This window comes from Falco cherrug, chromosome 5 (assembly GCF_023634085.1).
Source record: "Falco cherrug isolate bFalChe1 chromosome 5, bFalChe1.pri, whole genome shotgun sequence".
In the NCBI taxonomy this organism is placed as follows: Eukaryota; Metazoa; Chordata; class Aves; order Falconiformes; family Falconidae; genus Falco; species Falco cherrug.
The window spans coordinates 1,447,534-1,463,959 of NC_073701.1; positions in this window are offsets into that span (position 1 = coordinate 1,447,534).

The window sequence follows — 16,426 nt, forward strand, 5'->3', positions numbered from 1 at the left end:
CACCTATGCTTTCCTGTGAAAGGGTCACATGTACTGTTCAGCCATTACTGAATAAAGCTAGTCATTAAAGAAAGGAAATAACTATTCTCCTTTTGTCTTCTGTGTCACAGCTGCTAATGGGATGATATGATATCTATAATGTACATCAGAAAGTACATTCTGTTTCCTTTTAATAACATAACAGGTAATTTAACATGTTGCTATTGTTTTGCACCTACTTGCTGTCATATACTTTTCCACCATTATCATGCCTTAGAACATACTTCATGGGCAGAGTGAGTCTTCAGGCTTTTATAGACTTTTAAATACTCAGTTATTGGTCAACATTGACAACATGTTTGAAGGATAAGGGAAGAAGAGGTGTTATGTTTCGCTAGATGTCCTACTACATTCTTTTTTTACATCAGTCTTAATAGTTTCTATGACTTAATGTCTCAGTTAAGGAAGTATTTTGCTTCTTGGAAAGTTCTTTGTTCCAAAGACACACTCAGTTAAGTATTGCATCTCCTTCACAAACAGGAATCAACTCACTTGAATTCATATCCATATTCAGTATTGCAGAGATTAGTTTCAGATAGTTACAAGAATGAGTAACTGCAAACAGCCTCACTCTCCTGCTGGGCAGTGATTTGTTACATAGGCCTTTAGTGCTGAGTATTTGAAAACCTCTCCACCTTACCAGCTGTGACTTGGTCTAATTGTCTGTAACAAATCTTGGTACAATCTTGTTTACCTCACAATCTGTCAGTGATCAGCTAGTTTAACTAACTGATCCCGCAGCCACATCCAGTCCTCTGTGGTAGCTGATTCAACTAAGTCACTATTGAAATAAAACAAACGGACCTATTGTCATGACACTGATATTTCTGGATTTTTAGCAGAAAGAAAGGGTCTAACAAGATACACAGATGAATATCACATATCATCTGTCTGTATTGGAAGCTAAAGCTCCAAAAAAATCCTCCTAGCAGAGCCACAAGGTTAAGAAATTCCTGCTTGCCTCCCTTGAACCCAAACACTTATTCACCCCTCTTTGTTGTGTGTGGTTGGCCATGGAGGTGGACAAGAAATTTGAGAACTGATCTGATTAAATAATCAAAATTAAAAATACATATGGTTTTAATCTGGTCCTGTTCCCTTTACATCCCCACAATCACTGGTATCACCACAACTAAGTGGGCTAGGTAGGAACAGAAAGGGAACCCTCCTGAATTAGGAGAAATAGCTATAAACAGTGGCCTGGAAGAATGCCTTTATTCCTGGAAGATTCCTGAAATTTTTCTGAGAAATAACCCAGAAAACATTAATTAGTCTGAGGAAGATTCTTCCAAGCTAACCCTCGCTTAGGAATTCTCAAAATGCTTTTGTAAGCTGAAGTCACTCCTCAGGTTGAAAGCCCCCTTCTCAGTATAATCGAGTTTCAATGAGACATTAATTGAAGTTTTTGCCTCTCAGTGCTCACCTCATACTTCTAGGCATTTGGGGAAAGATTGATAGAAGTACAATTATAATCTAGTAACTCAATTAATTACACATTTTCAACTCTGAAACTACAGGAAGCACTTTAAACGTAACTCATTTGTTATAATAAGGGTTCAGCAATCAGTATCACCACCTCACAGTTTTCCACTTTGAGATGACTGAATGACAGTACTCAGAGATGGTATCTCAGGTAGTATTCCAGAGTCTTAATATTGGTATTGTACCTTCTTCTTTATGTGGGTCATTGCATAGTCCTCCATCAGTACTTGTCATACTGCTTTCACCATTTGCCTTCTCTTTTAGTCGTTACACTTGTTTTGCATCATTTGCTTTTCTAAGTAGCACTTGCCACCGTCAGAAATTATTGTAGTTATTAATTTTTTAACTTTCCCAGAATCCAATTTATTTTGCTTGGAGTTTGAAATAAATTGATCATCAATCATCTTGTAAGACAGAAAGCAACATTTGGCACTGTAGCTTGGTGTTAGTAACATTTTTCCAATGTATTTTTCTGCTGGTGGTTAGTTTTGGGTGATGGCAAAAATTTTGTTATTTTGCAGTCATTGGACATTTTTCTTCTTGTTTTTTGGTGGTTGCTAATTTTATTTATTTCATTCTTTGTTTTTTAGAAGTATTTGTATAGTATAAGAGGACTTAAATCTATTACAGCTGGTTGCAGTTCAGCTACCAGTTATTTGCCTTTTGACTTGTTGAATCCAGTAGACTAGGAGATGCCATGGGAACTAGAAGAGGCACAAAATAAAGGAATAAGAATATTCAGTGGACTGGGATAGCTCATGTGCTGGGAGACACTGAACAGGCTATTCAGTTTGGAGAGGAGGCAGCTGAGGTATGTTATGATAGAGGTCTGCAAAATCATGAATGGTTCGGAAAAAGCAAAAAAAGAAATTTGCCATTTCTCATAATACACAAAGCAGACTGGGAGGCAAGTGAAGTGATATGGAGAACTGTTGAACAAACAAAAGGATGGAATGTCTTTGCCACATAGATTGTGGAGTTCAGTGACAAGGGATGTCATGGAGGCCAAAAGTATGAATGGGTTCAAAATGGGATTTGACAATCTCATGAAAGAAAGCACCACCCAGGACTGTTCCTGTTTAGGAAGGACTTGAACTGGTGGATTTCTAGAACCTGGAAGAGAACTGAACCACATTTGGACTGTTCTTTTACTCCTTCCCCCAGCATTTGCCACTGGCCTGTAGAGGCAGCAGGATACCTTCTTAAGTGGACCTTTAGTACAATTAAGGATGGTTGTTCTTATGTGCTTCCAAAGGTTGGGACCAGGGAGGGAGAGATGAGGAGGAGAGCTGAACACGTTAGAATATTAGATCAAGTCATCAGTGAGACAGTGCTGAGTAATGTGATTGTTGAGTACTAGATGGGAAAGGCAGAGATGAGGAGAGCATGGAAAGCATATCTTTTCCTCTCTTTGTTCTGTACTTTCAAGTGACTCACTTTGCGGTTTTCAGTGTGAGGCTACTGCCTTGTCTCCTATCTTTCTCATGTTTTCATTCTCTTTATGACCCTTTGGCTTGGGCAAGCAGTTTCCTTCTTTTTTTTTCTAAAATCTTTCAACATTATCAGTATACAGGTATGCATGTAAGGTGTTTGTGGCCATCTCTGTTCCTATTCCTGTCCCTTTCATAGCCTCACAACATTCCCTAGAGGCAAAGTATCAGTTCAAAAACAACTGACCTGAAGTGAGCCTTCCACACTCCATACCATCTCCTTTGTCACCAGAAGCCCTATAAAAATTGAATTTCTTCTGCAGGCTTCTGTTCCTCTCTTCTATCCATCACATTTCTTATTCCACACCAGCTACTTTAATGTCACTAATGGTTTCCCCTTGTTGTGCACCCAGTGTATAAAAAAAAGTTCTTTTTGCACAAAACAAAGTTGAGTTATCATCTTCGATCAGATTGTTTGGATCAGGTTCAGCTGACAACTACAGAGTTGTTTTTCCACCCCTATGCATTTTCAACATGCTGCAAATCCCTTATGCTTGTGGGATTTCTGTTTGTTTGCTTGGGTTTCTTCAGAGGTTAACTTCTCCAAAGAGCAGTGTGGAAAAGAGAAGAATGCAGCAAATTTCCCAGATCTGGAGGACAAAGAATGTGTGCTGCTGGCAGACAGAACATGATTGCTAAGAAACATCTTGGATGCCATCAAGATAAAAGCATAAGGGCTGTGAAGTGAGAGGGCATCCACAGGAAAAAGGTAAAGCTGAAGCTGTCAGGCCTTTGAGCATATGGTGCACACCTGAAATAGATCTTCAAGATCAAAGGTTAAAAGTTATTTTTTAACTCATGTAAACAGTTCTTTTGTGCTTCCACAGTACCTTTTGTCTGAGGATGCCAAAGCGTTTTTGTAGCTTGGGGGACCATTACCTTATCTAACAATCAGGGACACTAATGTGCAGTTGAGGTGCAAAATCCACTCATGCAATCAGAAAGTAAGGGCTGGCAACAGCAGACACTGTTCCTTTCTCTGTGGACCTTGTTTTTACAGTATCAAGGATCTAATTTTTAAAAGGGCCAAATACTTTGTTAGTAGTGTAATTATTAAACTGGCTAACCCTTCCTATAGCCAAAAGACCACCAAAATGTGACTTTATAATGTGATTTACCAAAGGGGAGACTGATGACCAGCCAGGTAAGGAAGTATTGTTATTCCCATTTTAGAGATGAGATACTCAACGCTCAGTCCTGTGTTCTAATGAATGAACAACATTTGCAACAACTTTTATGCAGCTATAATTCTACTCTGTCCACCTTTGTAAGAACATACATACTGAAACACATGCAGTCAGACAATGCAGCGATGCTTGCTGCGGGCTCTGATCGACTCCCTGCCTCTCCACCTGGGACCCTGTACATTGCAGTACTGGTGCAGTCAGTATGAAAGAAGTTATTTACTGGATACAGAACTTGACAAAAGCAATGCTAGGCATGCTTTGTCCAATGTATTAAACATCAGTGCCCAAAGTTCAAATTCAATTTGTGCTTTTCAGTGCTTACATATCTCTTCACTTGCCCTCATCAGTCAGAAACGAAACTAGAAATAGCACAGTACTATACAGATAGGTCAGATTGCTCTTGCAGTATTTCAGACCCTGGTACTGAAATGTGGGTTGTTTCTTTCATCTAGAAAGTCTGAATAACACCTAGAGTACCAAAGTGATCTACAGGAAAGGGCACAATGGAATGTATTCATTTTGCCAGTGTCTGTGATTTTAATTGAACAATGCTAAACACAAGCAGATGTTTGGAAAGTAGGAAAAGCAATTGGCAAAGGCCCTAATAAGAACCGCTGTAGAAGAGTGCCTGATCTGTGATATCTGGATAGGCATCAGTGATGTGAAAAAATAGAGGTTTACAGAGGAGTCTCAAGCAGTTTTTTGTTTCTGTGAAGGTCTGATTTTGAAGTATCTCTTCTTCCTGACATGGCACAAAGACCCTAAGCTTCTCAAACATAGTGAATGGAAATTCTGTGGGAAATAATTGGGGGGGGCGGAAAAAATAGGGGAGATTTGAAATATTGTTACGCTGATTTCAAAAACCACATTTTCCATTTGAGCTTCTAAACATTCTGAACATTTAAAACATAAATATTGGAGACAAAAAGATTTTCCAGTTGAAAAAGAAGGCTTCATTTTGAAAACATTAAATTCAGATATCATAACTACATATTTTTTTCCCCAGACTACTACTGAGTCAATTTATGAAAAACTGCTCTTTCCCACTAGCTGGGCTGGTTTCAAAGAATTAGCTTTTCATAATGAACAGTGTTACTTTGGAAAGTCTGTAACCAGTTTTAAGAAGGACTGTGTTTAAGAGCAATGCAAAACTCACATGGGGGCCTGCGAGCACATGCTGCTTGTCAGTAACATATCATCAGCTGGTGGTAACAAGCTTTTTATCAACAGCTGTCAAAAGGTACAGGTCAGCAAGACCAGCACAGAGAAAAAGGTGCTGATGCAGGTATCCTGAGTAGGAGTCCTGACCATGTAAGATGTAGAGATGATAACAAAGTCTTTTTTTTTTTTTTTTTTTTTTTTTTTTTTTTTAACAGGGGCTGGAATTACTGGAGGCATCAATTAGCTACATGGATATGCACACAGGGAAGCATGTTCTTTATGGTTACAAATGAGACAAGAAATTATTTACAAGGCAATCTATCTATTTCTATATTGTCCCTAGCCTGGTAAAGTTTAAAAGCTCCCAATCAGCTTAGGAAGCTGGTCGCTGCTGCCTACAGACGGCTTCCTGGCACTTTCCACTAGCTGTATCTGCTCTGTACTGCTGATGCAACGCCTTTCCTTGGGTGTTTGGGAAGTGAGCGACTGCAGAAGGATTACTACGGAAAATCTATTGACACTGCTGTGTACTGACTGCACATGTACAATGGTCTAGGATGCAGGAGCCATGGAAATGCCAATGCCTGGTTTAAGAAATGCAGTTATTATTACAGGTTAATATACTTGTTGGGAAGGATGACAAGCAGGGATATTTGCTCTGGGTAGTACAAAAGTATATTCTGACAAGAATATGGGATACTTAAACCTATAAACCAATAATTCCTTTAATCCACATTTGTCAAACTGCTACTTTCAAGCCTCCGAATTGTTTCCTTCTCTGTGCTCTTTTTCCCTTGCAAAGTCTGCCCAGATTCTTAAACCTGCCTGTTATCCATTTGTCATTCTACATCCTTTTTTAACCTCATTCAAGCAAAGCTCAGAATGTGGATTTCCTGTTGGAAAAGAGGCCTGCAGTGCCTGAGATCAGTTGCTGAGCAGTTGGCTCAACAAGGAAAAATGGCCTTGTAGATCAGACAGTGGAGTGATTCTCAGGAGATCAGATTCCATACCCTGCTTTTTCAAAGCTTTCCTGCATGGCTTCAGTCAAATTGCATAACTGTGCTTTAGTTTTCCCATGGCTGGCACAACATGACAGTACTTGTCTACTTCCCTTGGGAACTGCTTGTATATTACAGTGATGCTGACAAATTGAGCACTTAAATGACTAGATAGCTCCAATGCCAATTTCTGTACCTGCCCTGACATACACATTAGTTCTACAAAGACACCAGGACCTTCACAGGTGCCTTCCCTTAAAGTTAGCTTCCTAAGTGTTTCCTCAGGTCTTTTTTGGAGCTGTTTACCTCCATTGTTTGAGTTCCAGGCTTTCCCTATTGCTGAAAGGTTTCATTTATGCCAGATTATAAATCAGATTGCAGCTAATTGTAACAGCCATTTTATTTTTTTCCTATCTACTTTCAAATGCAGGAAACAAGCATCTTGGAATTTTCAGCTAGTCAGCTGTCCTTCTAATTTCCTTTGAACCATTTGTCTGCAGGCGATGTTAAACAATTGCTGTGGTCCATCTCAGATATTTCAGTAGTGAGCTGTTCCTGCATAGAATGAATATGACACATACAGGATTAGGCAGGCCTCCCTCACTGAAGGTAACTTAATCTCTCAGGCACATTTGCTTGTGGCTGAGAGTCCATTGCAGGATCATTCTTGGGATGTGTTTAGCAGAGTCTTCTGAAAACCAGTAGGAGATAACTGGGTCAGATCTCAGTTCCCTATTTTCACGTGGGGGTCAGGCTGCAGGAGAGAAGTCATTAAGGATAAGGGTCCATGACACCAGTGACTTGTTCTTTCCTTTCACCAGGGACATTGCAGAGGGCCCTGTGATTCTTTTTTTCTATTACTTAAAGGTGGCAGATTCCTCCTTTGGTCTGTGAATCAAGAAGTTTTACTTACTTCCCCCCGCGCTCTGCCAATGCTTTTGCCTTATGATACATCACACAAGTTGTGTAATTATACATTAGGCTGGACAACTAACAGGGCAACAACATTCCTCTTTCACTGAAAATAAATTCCACCTAGCACTCTGCTGAAGAAGTTTCGGAACAGAGTGGAGCTTCAGGCAAATATCTTTACTCTTTCCCGTGTGAAGAAGCATGAAACATCTCCAAATATGCAAACTCACACAGGTAAGTTCTCCTCCTGATGGTGCTCTATGCGTACTTATCAGAAAGATAAGGGATGAGGTTGTGATGTTTCTGCTAGTTTGATTCATGCAGGATTGGTTCCAGGGCCTGTTACATTTTCTGGTACAAAGTTTCAGAAATTAGCCTCTTCTCACATATCTTCTTAAGATCAGTTAAGAGTGGCTTTATCACTCAGCTGCTTAATCACATCAGCTACTTCCAGCTCTCTGAGGAATAGAGTAAGCTTGTTGCTCTTAAGTAATAAACATTTTAGTTAACCACTGGGAGAAGACCACTGGACAAACATGTCAGAACCATCTGCATTCTCTACCATGTGTAAAATCTAACTCGCTTTTTCCTGACACCGCATTTCTACCAGCTACATTGGACTACTTACTGAAAAGCAGTAGATCTTCCCACTGAACGATGAGTATGCATTCACTAGAAGTATTGCCATAAAGAATGTTGGGGTTTTTTTTCTGGTTTTCTCTTACTGAGCATTGTGAAGGTAGCTCTTGCTACCTCTGCATTGTGCTAATGCACCAAGGTCTGCATTTACATAACCTAAGGCTCAGAAACTTATCATCAGGAGCTACAGAGGATCTAAATTTTTTTCCACTCAGAATCTTTTGTAAATAAATCACCTAAGCTTGTGGTGACCTGCTGTCATCTTCATCTTTTCACATAAACAGCATTTTGGTTGTATTCACATCACCTGAAAGAGCCAGGAAGGCAAAGACCCATTGCAGTTGCCTGCCACCCAATATACTGTCTTTGTTGACATACCTATTAGAAGTTATTTAAGGGGTACACTTGAATCAGGAAATTTACTTCTCTAGATGTTTTTCCTGCATATGTTTTTGAAGCTTCTTGTGCAATTTGGCTTTCAGGCAACTTTTTCTTCTCATTAGTAGGGCTAAGAGTATACAATGACTTTTGTTTCTTAGTCAGAGACCTAAGGGCTGGCAAGATCAGTACAGAGACTGTTCTTTTCCTTTGAATTCTTCAGATATGTACAGTGACAGATAGAAAAAAGATGCTCCTACTACAATCAAGGTATCAACTGCAACAGCCCAAGTGATATTGATGGCTTTCTTCCAGAATATTTTGTATTCTTGGAATGTGCAGAGCTGCTGCCAGGACTGGATGGGTGGGGCATTCCCTATTCTTTTTTTTTCTTTGGTTTTTTCCTGCAGATGTGAGAGGGAGAAAGGGAGGAAAAAGGAGTGGGGTTTTAAAGTACTTTTTAAATATTGCCAAGGCAAAAACTTCAGTTAATATTCCTTGTATAGCCAGAGTAGGGAAGGACACAAAGTAGCTCAGAGACTCTCAGTAATAGGTAAGTAACATTTTTATATAAAGCCAATGGGTAGTTATGGTAATGACTCCAAGACTTTAAGTCCCATGTGCTCTTGTTTACCTCCTAAAATGCCCAGGGAAAGCAAAAGCTGGCTGCTAAAAATCCATAATCACAGGAATACTTGCTTCATTCTGACAAAACCTTACATCTCCTTTGCTGCTGCCTTAAATAGTGCCATAAGGACATAACACTATCTTTCCAGAAGATGTTGAGGTCACCAGGGAATGTGGCATATGTGGCAAATAAATGCTTTGCAAAATGTCACTGTGACACCCTTACCCAGCTTCAGACTTCTGTCAGTGCTACTTTACATCGCACAGTGGGAGTCATTAGGGGTGTGTAATAAAAGCCATGTTGGACCCTTCACCTACCTAAATGCCTGGAAAAAAGAGGCATGCAAGAGAATGGATCTGCATATCTCAGATGGCTGATGTTCTGTTATATGGAGTGCTAGTGCAAACTGGAAGGACTTAGTACTACTGTTTCTTCACAGTTCTGCCATATGGAGACTCTTTTAAGGGGGCTTTTCTTGTGTGACCTTCTTGCTCTTAGCAGTATTACTTATTTCCATTATTTTCTTATTGTTATTTATTTTTGAAATTGTACTTATTCACACCAATGAAAGATTCAGGAAATAGAGCGGATGGAGAAGAGTATACACAATGGAGTTGTACGTACTATGTAGCTTAAAAAACACTGTACTTCCATTGATACATGTCTAATGACACCTGTTAGGTAGTGGAACCTGTCTAACCAAAACTGTCAGGCCTCTATTCACTAGCAGATCTGTCTCCCTGCATTTCTCTCTGGGTCTGTGGAAATCAGCCCATGGAGAAAATTCAGTGCAGAAAAGCCTTCAGGTATTAAAAATAAAATTTCAACAGATTTTTTATTCCTCTTGAAAATGCTGAAAACAATTTGCAAAAATTGTCTTTGGAGGGGGACAAATAAAACTCAAAAGGATTATTTTGATATTTTATATGTTCTTATTCTGGCCCTTATTTTGTTTGGATGGTATAGTACTGACACTACTGAAATTAAATGCTGAGACTAGATTTTTTCCCAGTTTTACAAATACTTTTTTTTTTTTTTCATAATTTCCCTTTAAGAGTATGAGTATACTTCAAATTATTAACATTTTCCCTGAGAGGAAAACTGCTTTCTATCCACTGGAATTTTCACCTGCGCCATTTATAAGTTTCATGAAAAAGGAACTTCTCCCCTTAGAGACTTTCTGTCCCTGTCTCTGATGTATTATCATCCAGATTCTCAATTGTCTGTATGAATTCCATTCTCCCTGTTGCATTCAGTTTTCTGGATATCTTTTCACTTTCAAACACACCTTATAATTCATTTCCCCTCTTTTCTAAACCTCAGCCTTGTTGTCCCATGGCTTCTTTTTTTGCCTGGACTTACTTACAGTTCTGTTCACATGAATAAATCTCTTTTTCTCTGTATCTTCTGAGTACCTGCTAGTTTTACATGTAAAATTCCCAAAAATGTGAGCAGAACGAATTGCAAAGAATGTGTTGAGAGTGAGCTAGACTTGTGGGATTGGTCATGAGCTAGGCCTGAGAAGAGGAGGAGAAATGACAAGAAAACTACAATGTGACATTAAATACTGTCAGCGTGAATACAGTACCTCATCTCCAAAAGTGCTAGCTGCCGCTGCGGAAAGGACAGAGTGCCATCAGTAGTGAGCAGGGTACTGGTGAGATGATTCCTGTCTGTGTAGGTCATGACAGAAGAGTTCCTGGCAGCAAACAGGGCTGGTGGTATCCGGGGCTGTGTTGACAGCAGCATTGCCAGTAAACTGAGGGAGGCGAGTGATGCTGGTTTTTACTCAGCACTTCTTAGACCACATTCAGAATACTGTGTCCAGTCCTGGACTCCCCAGTTCAAGAAAGATGCGGATAAATTGGAGTAAGTTTGGCGGGAGACCACCCAGACGGCGATGGGGCTGGAGCACTTGCACTGTGAGGTGAGGCCAAGGGAGCTCCCTTTGTCTGGCCCGGAGAAGAGATACCGGATCGCACTTTCCCATACCTACAAGGAAGCTACCGAGAAGATGGAGCCAGGCTGCTCATGGTGGTATGTGGTGGGAAGATGACAGCCAACAGTCAGAAACTGAAAGAAGCGCGGTTCAGGCTGCGTGTGAGGAAAAACTTTTTCCCTGTGAGGACAAGCAAGCAGCAGAGCAGGTCCCCACTTGAAGGTTTTCAAGACCTGACTGAACAAAGGCTTGAGGAGCTCAGGCCGGCCTCAGAGCTGGAGCTGGAGGGTAGACCAGCAGCCTCAGAGCCCGAGCTGGAGGGCAGACCCAAAGCTGGAGGGCTGACCCGAGGCCTCAGATACAGAGCTGGAGGGCTGACCCGAGGCCTCGGAGCCGGAGGGCAGGCTGGAGACTCCCTGCCATCGCTTCCAGCCTGCGGCGCTGTGACCCCACACCCGCGCGCAACGCCCTGCCACCGGCAGCGCCTCCCCAGAGCCGCCCCCGAGGGCGCCGGCCCCGCTGCCCCGCCGTGGCGCCGCGGGCGGAGGCACCGAGCCGCCAGGGGGCAGGCGAGGCGCGCGCGTCCCGGAGCGGGCGGGCGGGTCCGGGGGCGGCCTGGTGGCACCGCCGCGCCTCGCTTCTTTTTAAGGAAAAAAATAGGGTCTAGAATGTAAAGGGCACCGCGGCGGCAATGCAGCCGGCGAGCATGGGCGGCTTTTCCCTCAGCGAAGGCCACGGGCTGCAGGTCGGGCCACCTGAGGGGCGGCCCCGCCTGATGGGGCTCGGCGGCGGGAGGAGGCCGGTGTGCTGGGCCGCCCGCCGGGCAGGGCCGAGGGAAGGGACGGAGCGGACAGGGGAAATAAGGCGCCAAGGCCAGCGGCCCGGCTGGGGCCCGTCGGTTTACGAGGGTTTTTCCTCAGTGGCGTGCGCGGGTGCGGGCGTTCAGGGGCCCTCAGCCAGCCTCCCGCCCGCCCGGCGGGTCAGCGCCGCGGTGGGGGGCCCGGAGCCTGCCCTTCGGGTCGCTTTGGCCAAGGGGGGGAAGCCAAGGAGTGGTAAAAACCGACAGAGACAATAATTATGTGCCGTGGTTCCTAACTCTTGGCTTCTAGGTTCAAATAGCTGCTTTGCGTGACTTCAGGGGCAGCTGGGTTTTGATGCATCGGTGTGTTATGCTGATAAAGCATTTTGGTGTTTTGCTTGATCAAATCTACTCCATTCCTCTGCCACAGTTGTTTTTATGCATTTTCTGCTCTGGGTGCTTACCTGATATTGAAGGACTTAACCACTGACCCAATTACAAAAAACCCTTCCTAGTGCTTACAGTCTAATTGAATTTCTATAAAGGTTTAGGTCTGCAGGCTGGTTTTCACTCCTGAGCACTTCTAACCTGTTTCCCATGATTTCAAAGATGTTAAGCAATACCTTTACATTCTAAGTATAATGATCACCTCTTAACTGTGGTTGCACCAAAGCAGAAGAAGGAATTAGTTGTTATTGAGAGGTTCTTTACTTTAAATGATCTTTCTTGATACATCTGGACAAAGATGACTGGTCATATGTCTGTTGTTATCCAGCCACATAATTCTGCCAGTCCCAGGCAAGCCTATCTGACCAAACCTCACCCGGGACACTCTCCAAACAGCAGCTGGAGAGTGGATCTTGAACGATATCCCAAATATAGAAAGAAAATCTCTGAAGAGAGAAGATGTCAGAGTTTTAGAGTCTTCCTCTGCTGGAAGCTTGACTCACAATATACTCTGTTGCCATAGGCAACTTGAGTAGTGGAAGCTGTGACCACTGATAGTTCTGCCAGGAAGCTAGCTAGTGATGAGGGAATGTGCTACTAAGCCTCATATTTTCTTTCCTTGGGTTGGCTTGGCTTTCCTTCACAGATAGGGTCTCTTGCTAGGTGTCAATTTTTCTCCCTCTAATATTTTTTTAAAGTCAGTCACTTTCTATTCCACAGTACAAACCTTTATTATGTGCTGGTCCTTTCAGATACATTCCAGTATCTGCCTCTTTTAACCTAACTTCTTTGTCTCCTTTCCATGCAGTAGCACATGCTGGGAGCTGACAAGCTGGAAAGCAGCTTTGCAGGAAAAGACCTGAGGGTCCTGGCAGACACAAAGCTGAACATGAGCCAGCAACATGTCCTTGTGGCAGAGAAGGCTAATGGTATCCTGGACTGCATTAGGAGTGTTGCCAAGGATGTGATCATTCCCCTCTTCTCAGCACTGGTGAGGCCACATCTTTAGTACCATGTCCAGTTCTGGGCTCCCCAGTACAGGAGTCCTGCAGTGGAAAGGATCTCTCATGTCTTCCTTACCTAACCAGTCATTCCAAGTGCTGGAATGCTAGACAGATTCATCAGGTCCTTTCTCTGTTTTCTTCATCATTTCCATAGGTTGAACTCCATAAACTTCACATTGTAAACTTGCTTTCTAGAGCCTTAGTCACTCTTTATCCCTTTTCTATTTCTAATATTTTAATACCTTTTTGAAATGTGACATGGTTCTGGATACAGTAGTGCATTTAACAGTGCAAGGTAAAGTAGTAAGATCTCTACTTCTGTGTCTTACCTGCAGGCACCGCGTTACTCCTCTCAGCTGTGAAACAGATTGTCATTTTGGCAAACTGAAAGGCAAGTGAAAGCTGTTTTCATGGTGTAACTGAAGTCCCTTGAGAAAAAATGTCTCTCAGACTGTGGATTTTGTAATATTTGTGGGAGAGTGGGAGGGCAAAGATGAAAAAGAGTGCAACGGAAAGTTGTTAAGGTGGTAGAGAGGATCTCGGTTTTGAACACCCTGAAAAGGGAGCAGTTTCTCTTGCCAACAGCAATAGGACTAGGCTGAGGAAAGCTTTAGAAAATTACTCTGAAACAAACTAGTTATGCTTTTGATTTAACTTCTGTATTTCAGAAGAGGGTGGGCTGTTCATCAGCTGTTGATGCATGTATGTAACTGCAATTTGAGCTATTCTCGCCTCATTTTCCACTTTTTCCTAGATCTTTATCCTTCCAAAACAAATAAGCACTGGTTGTTAGGAATAGGAGGCTAGGCATAATTTTTATGATTCTTACGAGTTTTTGTTTTAAGAGTGGTATTAACAAAAGCAGTGGACAAAAGTTATGCAGGTCTCAGCATCGGGCACATGCCAAGTGCTAGAAAATTTGATCTTGCATATCTGCCATAAAATTCACAAGTATGTCAGGAGGTATGGCAAGTCAAGGACTGTGAGAATATTCTGGATTTCAAGATTTCTGTGCAGAAGCTCTCCTTGGTAGTGGCAATGCTGCTGACTGGGTAGTGGCAATGCTGCTGACTGGAGAGTAGCCTTCCCCAGAAGGCAATGGGCAGACAGTTGCCAGAACCTTTTATTTCCTGGGGTCTGTGAAGCAGGGGCTTGTGCCTAGGCTCTGCATTTGATGCACGTGCACTTCCAGTTGCAAGCTAGCCCCGTGTGTTACTCTTTTTCCTTACACTTTCTCAGACTTTATCCATTTCTCCCCTCTTTCTCTTCTTTCACCAGCTTTCCTGCCTAATTCTATTTTTTCTCTTAAGAACCTTCTGGTAGCCCATTCTGAGATCAGAAAACATGTCTTCCCTAGATGCTTCCCTACCCCAGTGTTATGGCCCTCCCACTGTAGAACATGGGAAAGCAAAGAGGGACCAATTATGAATTATGACAGCCCAGCATTCCAAGGTTTTTTTTTTTCTTTTTTCCTTCTGAGTTTGTAAAGGAGGAAGATAATTTGAAACCAAAACACTGAGGTAATACACACAAAACCTAGATTTCTGTAATGGAGTTGCCATATTTCTGTGGTCAAATGTAATCTCCAGTAGCAAATAATTCACCTGAAGAGAAGTCCACCAAGGAGCATTTGCCTTGAAATGGTTTGTTAATGACAATCCCCTCAGACGGGACTGGACTATTCTGGAAATACAATGCTTCACTGTCCCCTCACCTGTTAACCATAGGAACGTGTTGCTTGTTGCAATAGCACTGACTGACATTAAGAAATCTGCAGTAAAACTATACTGACTTTCCTCTTCACTAATGACCTTGATGATGGGAGCGAGTGTACCCTCACCAAGTTTAAAGATGATAAAAAATGGGGAGGAGTGGCACACCAGAGCGTTGTGCTGCCATCCAGAGGGACCTCAAGAGGCTGGAGAAATGGGCAGAGAGGAACCTTAACAAAGGGAAATTCAAAGTCCAGCACCTTTGGAGGAATAACCCCATGCACCAGTACTGGCTGGGGCAAACCATCTGAAAAGCAGCTTTGCAGAAAAGAACATGGGTGGCGTGGTGGACAAGTTGAAGATGAGGCAGCAGTGCGCCCTCGTGGCAAAGGTGGCCAACAGTATCTGGGCTGCATCAGGGAAAGCATTGCCAGCAGGCTGAGGGAGGTCATCCTTCCCCTCTACTCAGCTCTGGTAAGGCCCCACCTGGAGCCCTGTGTCCAGTTCTGAGCTCCCCAGTACAAGGGAGACCTTAACGTACTGGAGATGGTCCAGTGAAGGACCACAAAGTTGATTAAGGGACTGGAGCATCTCTCATCTGAGAAAGGGTTGAGAGCGCTGGGATTGTTCAGCCTGGAGAAGAGAAGCATCAGGGAAATGTCATGAGTGTGTATAAATGCCTGAAGGAATGGTGCGAAAAAGACTGAGCCAGGCTCTTTTCAGTGGTGCCCAGTGACAGGACCAGAGGAACTGGGCTCTGACTGAAACCCAGGAGGTTCCCTCTGAACACAAGGAAACCCTTTTTTTGTTGCGAAGGGTGACCGAGCCCTGAAGCAGATTGCCCAGGTGAGTCGTGGAGTCTCCCTCCTCGGAGGTAATCAGAAGCTGTCTGGACATGGAGCTGGGTAACTTGTTCTGGATGGCCCTGCTTGAGCATGGGGCTTGACCTGGACAATCTGCCTTGGTCCATTCCAGCCTCAACTGTTCTGTGATTCCGTGCTTGTTAATCAGGAAACCTGAAGCAATCTATCACAAGTGTAAGTCTGATGTCAGGATTTTACCTTAGGGTATTGGATACTGATTTAACACACCATTTCCATTTCTTTGTTAGCATGTTCTGGAATTCAAAATGTTACACCCAAAAATAAAGGAATAGTGTTTTCAAGTGAAGCTGTTACATGCTGTGTTATGTAGTGGGCATATGCTCATTTGTTTGCTTGCCATGTTTATAGGATCACTAAATGACTGAAAGCATGCTGTCAGAGGAAAAAAACCTACAAAGCGGGTGAGGAGATAACCTGGAAATCTGAATGTATTTGTATGGAGGACAAAATATGTCAACGCATCAGCTACTTTTTTCTTGTGCCTTGCTACTGTGCTCATTACACCTGCTAGTGCGGAGGATTAATGCATTTGAGCATAAAATTTTCCCTGAAGCCCTTCTCCTTTTTTTCCCCTTAACTGTCTTTAGCTGCAGGAGGGAATTAGAGTTGATTTTTAAGAGCAAGAAAAGAGGAGGTAGAGAAACTGAGCAAGTAATAGAAAGAGGTTGGCAGCCTAAAGTAGAGGGATGGCAAGGGGTGGAGGGTGGGGGAAACAAACAACTGCACT